A 7,801-nucleotide genomic window follows, 5' to 3' on the forward strand; every position below is an offset into this window, starting at 1 on the left:
TTATACATGGACTGTGAGAGGGGTGAGACATTTAGAAGAATTAAATGAAAGAAGGAAGCAGGTAAAGTGGCTTAGCAAACTAATGCTTTTATCCGTAAGACCCTTCAGGCAATGTGATGCTGCCAGTTCTTCACAGGATGAAAGAGAAGAAAATCTTGAATCCTAAAAAAGGAATGACTCCACTATATAAAGTTTAAGTAGTAGAACACAAGCATTCAAATAAATCAGAAAAGCTATTTCAAAAGCTTCTCTTATTACAGAGGAAAAGAAAGCAATGATTTGCCCTAGAGCCTTAACAAGCTCATGGTGTATAAATATAGCAATTATCATTTACTCTCCATCTTCATTTGCCATATAGACACAAAGGATGTCATGCTATTATATGTGACTTTGTTGATAAACAATAGTGAATACTTTAGACACACCCAGGCTTTCAATCTGCCATTGAACTTTTGACATTTGTACTCCCTCCGATTTGTTCAGTCTGGTGTTAACAAACATGGTTGGGATGACAACATACTGTAGGCAAATCATAGGCTTCGGATCACATGCAAATGTTTTGTTTGCAAATAAACACACAGGCCTTCCAGTGAATAAAGGCCTGCGTCACTGAGTTTCCCTCCAGGAAGCTGGCAAGGCATTGACAGGGATATGGGAGCAAAGTCTTATTTGTAAACACTTGTATCTGTTGCTGTTTATGTTAGAGTAAAATAACTCTAATGGGTTTAAGAATAGACCACTCCTAAGCAGTGCATAGTATATTTGTACAAGAATAATATTTGTTTGTCCTGATGTAGGAGCCCAGGTTATATCTGAAAACCCACCTAAAACAACAGTGCAAAAGTTATGTGATTTTCTGTATGTTTTGGGTTGGGCTAGCTGTACTTCAGTGCTTCTGTTACAACAGATGTATAATGGATGACATTTGGGGCCAAATGCAATTTGGAAGTCCCCAGGCTATCTAGCAGTTTCTACACAGCAGGGATTCTTGTGCTGGTGGTTTGCCAGAAGTGATTTAAGATTTGGGATGATGCTATCTCCAGCCCTGGGACAAATTAATGGAACTTCATTTGATTTTGTTCCCTAAGATAGGAGGTATTTAACAGCAGGGTTGTTGGTTTTTTGGTTTTTTGGGTTTTTGTTTTTGGTTTTTTTTCTTTTGTGCCAGGCTTTAAATGTATACATTCCTTTCACCAAGCTATTTCACAGACCTATAAATTGAACTCCTCTTTCCATGACTTCTGACCAGCTTCAGGCAATGACATGAATAATAGTGACTGTTTATTAAGACTTCATATTGTTGCTCTAGAACAATGCTTCAGTATCACAGGAGAGAAGATATCAATCTTTTTTCTTTTAGAGATTTTTAATGGTGAGATAATTACAGGGTGAGGGACAAAGTTTCTAAGGAACAAGAAGGAAAACCTGATTTGAAGAGGAGTATTTTCAGAACTCCACTTTGGAAGAGATTTCAATTCTAAGTTGGTGTCAGGTTTTGCAGAAAAATCCACATTTTATTAGGCTGATGATGATTAGTGGATAAGAATCCAGACACTCACCATTTTGGCCACTGTCCATTTTTTCTTTCATGTAGCACACAATTACTGAATGCTAGCAATGAATATTTAAGGGATAGATGTAGCATTCTGATCAGATTTATAATCACAGAGGCATTTGACGAAAGGTTTGCAGACCTGATTTGGATTAGTATTCAAATGAACTCACCCAAAGTCATGGAAATCATGCTAGAAGCCTCATGCAAACAATATTTCCTATGAATCTTCCAGTATTTTATGACTTAAGTCCATGCTGGAAATACTACAAACATAGGGGGTTTTTCTTCTTCTTTTTTTTTTTTTTTTCTTCTTTTTTTCTTGCAGGCTTGTATTTCTTCCTCCATTCCCAACTGAATATGGTAATGTTAACAGAATAGGGTGAGCCAAAGGAATCTCCACCCTGACACTCATTGTAGTGAGGTAATAAGTCACCATGTTTGGAATTCGGTTTTACCATGAAGAAGCATAATTCAAAACACTGTGACTGTACTGAAAACTTACTCAACAGGCTTTTTCCCACAGTTTTTGTTCCAGATGCTAACTTCCTATTCCCTATGGCTGCTTTTATATCCCTTGTATTCAGGGTGGATCTCACCTGTTCCAGCAAGTCAGCAAACTTCAACACCCCCCTAATAGGCTGCAACTAGCTATCACAGGTTGAAATATGCAGCCAAACATTCCTGTGGTTTTTCACCTATCAGGCAAAGATTGGGCCTCACTGGAGGCCCAAATTAGGGCAGAATTCTGTGTGAATTTTTTACTTTATCAAGTCCTAACTCAGCAGTGTATAGAGTTACACAGATTCTGAAAGATTACTTTTTCTAGGTGAATCTAACAGATGTTCTGTATTTTGGCACACGCCCCCAACCGGTGGGGTTATTCCAGTGCCTCAGGTTCTGTGGAACAGCAGCACTCGGCCTTCTGGTACAGGCTGAAGTGACTACTGTCTTAAAAAGGAAATGTCAACTCCCCAAACATCCACAGCTACAAGACTGACCCTTCCTAAACACAGAGCAGCTGTGCAGCTCTTCCAGATGCCTCGGGCTAGGTACCAATGCCTGTGAAGTCCCAGTGTCATTCAGGGTTGAGATATGGGTATGACCCATCCTCCTGCATGCGCCAGCTTTCTTCAGAGAACTGGGAGTGTGGTCAGGAAGAAAACTCTAGTGCGTTCCAGTGGGTCCCCCAGCCCATACCTGCTACAGTTTAGACACAAACACAGAGCCCAAAACCATAGGCTGGGTCATTAAGAGTTGTGAAGCACTAGCTTTCATAAGATTCTTTTTTCTAAGAAAAATCCTCTCTTTGACATCATTTTACCACCCCAGAATCATATTATTACTGACTAAAACCAGTCCTTGCTTCGAAATGTTTGAACTGGATACAGTCAGCATAAAAATACTTGGAATAGTTTCAGGTACATGCTAGAAACAAACAGCATCTCTTAGAGTTACTGCTGCAGCAGTATCATTTAATCACCTGTCTTTTCTATTGGCACCTAATAAATTTTTATACTCTCTCTAGTTATTTGTGGAAATATCCACAGACACAATTCTTCTGTTTACAGTTCATTATTCACTTAACTCAAGAGGCCAACCTCCCCAAAAGCAGAACTGACTTGTAGAAGGTGTGCCTGTATCCTTCACTGCAGCATTGCCTGGGGGCTGTGGTTTGCCCTGCCAAACAAACCATCCTCTGTGTCTTAACTCCTGAGAAGCCATGGAAATAGAGAGGACTTCTGCTCTCTATTTCATGCAAAACTCTCTTGTGCTCTTCGTCAGTTTGTCTCTTTAACAAGTAGTACTTTCATGGGATCCTGACTCTCATCTAGGTACAGAGTGAGGGAGAGAGAACAATATGATCAGTATTTATAGCAACAGGGAAAGCCTTATCCTCATGATTGATTGTTCATGAGCCTGAAGCACAGGAACTCAGCAGACAGCTGCTGACAGCCTTATTGCATGCCCCTTCCAATGGAGACGGCTTATTGGAGAGTTTACAATGAATACGCAGTCAGAAATCCTTTCTCCTCACCTATTTAAGATGAATGACTTTATCTGAGCCCAGGAAAGCAAATGGAAGCCTTCTGGCTGATTTTCATGAGCTACGTTGTGGTTTGCTGGAGATGTACAAGAACCATCCAACACTGTGGGTTTTTTTTCTTAAAGTGAGTTCTTGAGGATTTAGGGCTTTTTAGGAGCCCACTAACGTTGCTTATTAGTGCTCTGTTTTCAAAATATAAAGTGGTCTTTTCAGATCATCCTGTTGGGTTTGGTTTTGCTGGCATTTCTGGTATTTTTTCTGCAATGCAACATCTTTTGAAGGAGAAAAAAAAGTCAGTACAGATATATTCATCTGAATAACTAGCCAAACAGAAGTAGATGTTTTCTCTGTATGTTGTTATTTAGCTACTCAGCAGAGAATATTGCAGTATAATGTTTCCTTGGGCTTCGACCTTTCAAAGATTTTTCTAGACTGTTGAAGTTATGCCACAATACTCTTCAAATATCCAGCTAAGGTTTAGAAGGGAGATCCTATGAAAGAAGTTATGTTTCCATGTTTTGCATTTTAACCAAATATATCCAATTTTCACATTGCTGAAGGTCTTTAACAGTTGGTTTTTTTTTTTTAAATTTGTCCTTAAACTAATTTGAATACAACCTAAACCAAAAGAGCAGTGAGGAGATTCTGATGTAGTCAAAAGGTCTTTCAAAACTGTATCTGAAGTAATAATTTTCAGCAATAATGAATTTGTCAAGGTTCCTCCCTTTTTGATTTTCAGTTGATCATGAACAGCATGTTTCTCAGACATACATGTCTTATAAAATATTTATTAGATAGTTTCAAAGAATAATTCTTAGGCTTTAAATTGTGACAAAATGCCTTTTTAGAAAAAAATTGGTATTTTTATCTGAAGAGATGTTTAGGTATTTTTCATTGTGTACTTAAAGCACATAACATGCTCTTCTGGCCCCTCAATAGCAGAGGACGTCATTGTACACCGAGAGACCAGATTCTGCTCCTTCTCTACATCTTAAATGGCAATCAACAGATAAATTAATGTTGGAAGGTGTCACTGTGGGGTTTTTTTAAGCACTTCTGCTGTGTCATCACGTTGCTGTTTACTCAGTGGGTGGTATCTTGCCATGGTCTATTATTAACTTCACTGCTATTAGCAGGCGTTTTCCTTCTTCCACAGAAAAAGGTGTTTTGTTGCTTTCCTTATGCATAATTTTGTTTTAGGGGAAATCCTTCTCTAATCTAGAAAAGACACCCCTGCATTTGCAGTATAAGAAGATAGACACCCTCCGTTTGCAGTATTATGGCACAAGATCTTTAGTGAACTGCTCTAGCATTCACCTCCTCCAGGACTGATATTAAAGCACCTATGGAGCTTAGGAACCATGTTTTGGGGGAAAAAAATCCCTTTACCCAAGTGAATAGCATTGGAGAAAGCCCTTGGGAGAATCACAATTCTTTCTGTTAAGGACCTCCCTGTAGGAGGGGTAAACTGGGTCATGGTTAACCACTGAACTTCTGAACCGCTTTGTGTCCCCTCACGGGTGCCTCACATTACGTTTCCACTTCAATAAATGTTATGGCAGGTAGGTGCCCCCTTTTCCCAAATTGCACCAAACAAATGCAGCTCTTTGTAAATGAACAGGACTTAATTTTAATACGTAACATTTTATTTTATTACCATTCCTGTTTAGGATGTAAATAAAGGACAGGAAGTTATGAGAAAAGCTACATTATTATTGGAACTGGTAAAACATAGGAGAGAAAGGGAAAGAAATAAAAATTATTTTTAGCTGAAAAGGTATTACATGAGGAATAACGCACATTTTAGTTATTCACAGAGTAATTATTATTCACTTAAAACAATAAGGGAAATTTTAAAAATACATTTTAAAAAATCTTCCAGAATTCATGATTTGGCCAAATCTACAAAGTATAGGAGCTTGGCTAACACTATTCTGAAGTCGATGGACATTTTTTGTTATCATTTCTGTCTGAAGGTCTGCTGCAGAAAGCTCAAATAAATTCAAAGAGGTTTGGTATATGCATTTTCTGATTTTATCTTTCATACTTGTACATTCTTTTTTTTTTCTTCACATTGTTCACTGAAAAATAGTAAAACACAATAAAATATATAATGCTACATTTTCAACTGGATTGATAATAAATTTTGTTGCAAAATTATGCCCTATTCTATTCTTTTCTATTCTATATAAAGAAGTGTATAGAGTTAGTGACAGATGTTAGCTCTACCCAATGACACCTCCCAATAACCTGCTCTTACCAGGATCACAGGTACCCTGATATGATTACTATTTTCATTGTTTTCCAGACAACTCTTAAGGGAATTTTTTTTAGAACTGATGAGCACCTACAGCAGTAAAAGTGAACTGTTAAGGTCAGGCACAAGTCATATGCACCACTTAAATTCAAGTGCTCTTTAGAGGACTGGGTGTTTGCGCTGACCTTCTGTGTAAAGATGAGAAGATTTTTGCAAACTGTTGCTTGGTTTATTCTAAGTCTCAAAATAGCTGGTGTAAAGGAGTAGTCCAATGTCTGCAGAAAGCTCACCTCTATAATAATACATGTCAACAAGAAAGCATGTGTATGCACACACATACACACAAAGAGAAGGGGTCTCAATTTCAGCTCGTCCAGGATATTTTCAGACTCTGTAATAAAAGTTACAGTTTCAAAGGACTTCTGTGCTTTTTTGTTTTGATGGCAGATGGTTTGAGTGGAGCAGTCTATAAATGAATTGGTGGTGACGAACACTGGGCACCATTTATTTACTTTCTGTTTATAAACCTTAATGTTTGTTTTCCATGCATTCTGCTTCATGAAGATGATCACTAAGTACAAGAGTTCCTTTAAATCAGCAGTGACTGTGGTTTGGCTTTTCTTAACAATGTAAATTTATAGCTTGGTTGAAGACACTCCAGACTCCACTGCCTAGTTCTTTTCTCTTTTTCTTTTGTGTGTGTGTATCTTTATAGAACTGATGCTGATTTTGAGTATCTGACTTCAAAAGCAGGACACAGTAAAAGAAAACAAAGAAGAAAAATCTGGGTTTATGTGGCTTCTTAAATTCAGCATACAAAAAATGAGCAAAAAGCCAAGTCAAACTATAAAGGAAGATGCTGCAGTCATTTGATTTGAGGCTCACCTTCTGGTCTCTATATTATAGATTTCAACAACTATGTCTGCAAAATAATAAAGGCAGAAAAGCACAGCATTTCTGAACATGCATTCAGCCCATCAAATTTTGATTCCAACCTCTCTTGCTGACAGCACACGCTGACCTCTAAATCACCCTTCCTCTGTCTGTCTGGAATCACCCTAACAGTAAGGCAATGCCCTATGGGATGTCTGTACATGTTCTAGCATAGTTCTCAACAGCAGGAAGAGATGCTGCAATTTCATAGTTGGTGTTCAGAGCTTTGTTGATGAAGAGCAGACAATGTGAATACTGGTGGAAGACAACCTAACCCCTGTCTAGGAAGACAGTGACTCAGAGATGTTCAATGAAGGAGTCAACAGTATTTGTGAAAATTAAGATGGATTTGTGTGATCACCTTTCCCACTGCTGTTTTTTGTAGAAAATAAAACCAGTGATTTTTTAATGAGTATCACAGAGGAAGGAAAGAGAACTGAAGCTCTTAGAACTCTGAGCTTCTGAGAAATTACGAGTATTGCTGTCCAGCTTGTAGGTGCTGCTAGGGATATACCTGGGTTCCAGGGTGTTTGCATGCTATGTGACTGCCATAGGAAAAGAGAAGCGTTCAAGATAGCAGTTCTGAAATTCTCCAAAGCCAGCTGAGATGTCATCAGAGCACTTCTGCCAGGAAATTAGAGGTTTCCAGCTTGGAGAGGGCTTTCAGGCCAGAAAAGGATTTTTGCCCAAACTCACCATTCTACCCCAATCTCACTGAACATGAATGCCTACTGCACATGCTCTGCTTCTTAGGAAGCAGATACAGGAGGAAAGAAATTCCGCCCATTCTGTCATTCAGCTGGCTGCTGATTTTCTGACTTCAGCTTCTTAATTTAAAGTGGACAAAAAAAAATCTCCATTTTAAACTACCCTCTCTCTGTGGAAGGAGAAACTGGGTGGTTATTTCATGGACTCCTGTAGCCCTGGGAAATTGTTAAGCCCTGGAAGAAGTTAAGCACTGAAATATCTGCTGCAGCTCTGAGTGTTTATGGGATGATGGCTTTGAGTTCAG

Source organism: Haliaeetus albicilla, chromosome 14 (assembly GCF_947461875.1).
Source record: "Haliaeetus albicilla chromosome 14, bHalAlb1.1, whole genome shotgun sequence".
In the NCBI taxonomy this organism is placed as follows: Eukaryota; Metazoa; Chordata; class Aves; order Accipitriformes; family Accipitridae; genus Haliaeetus; species Haliaeetus albicilla.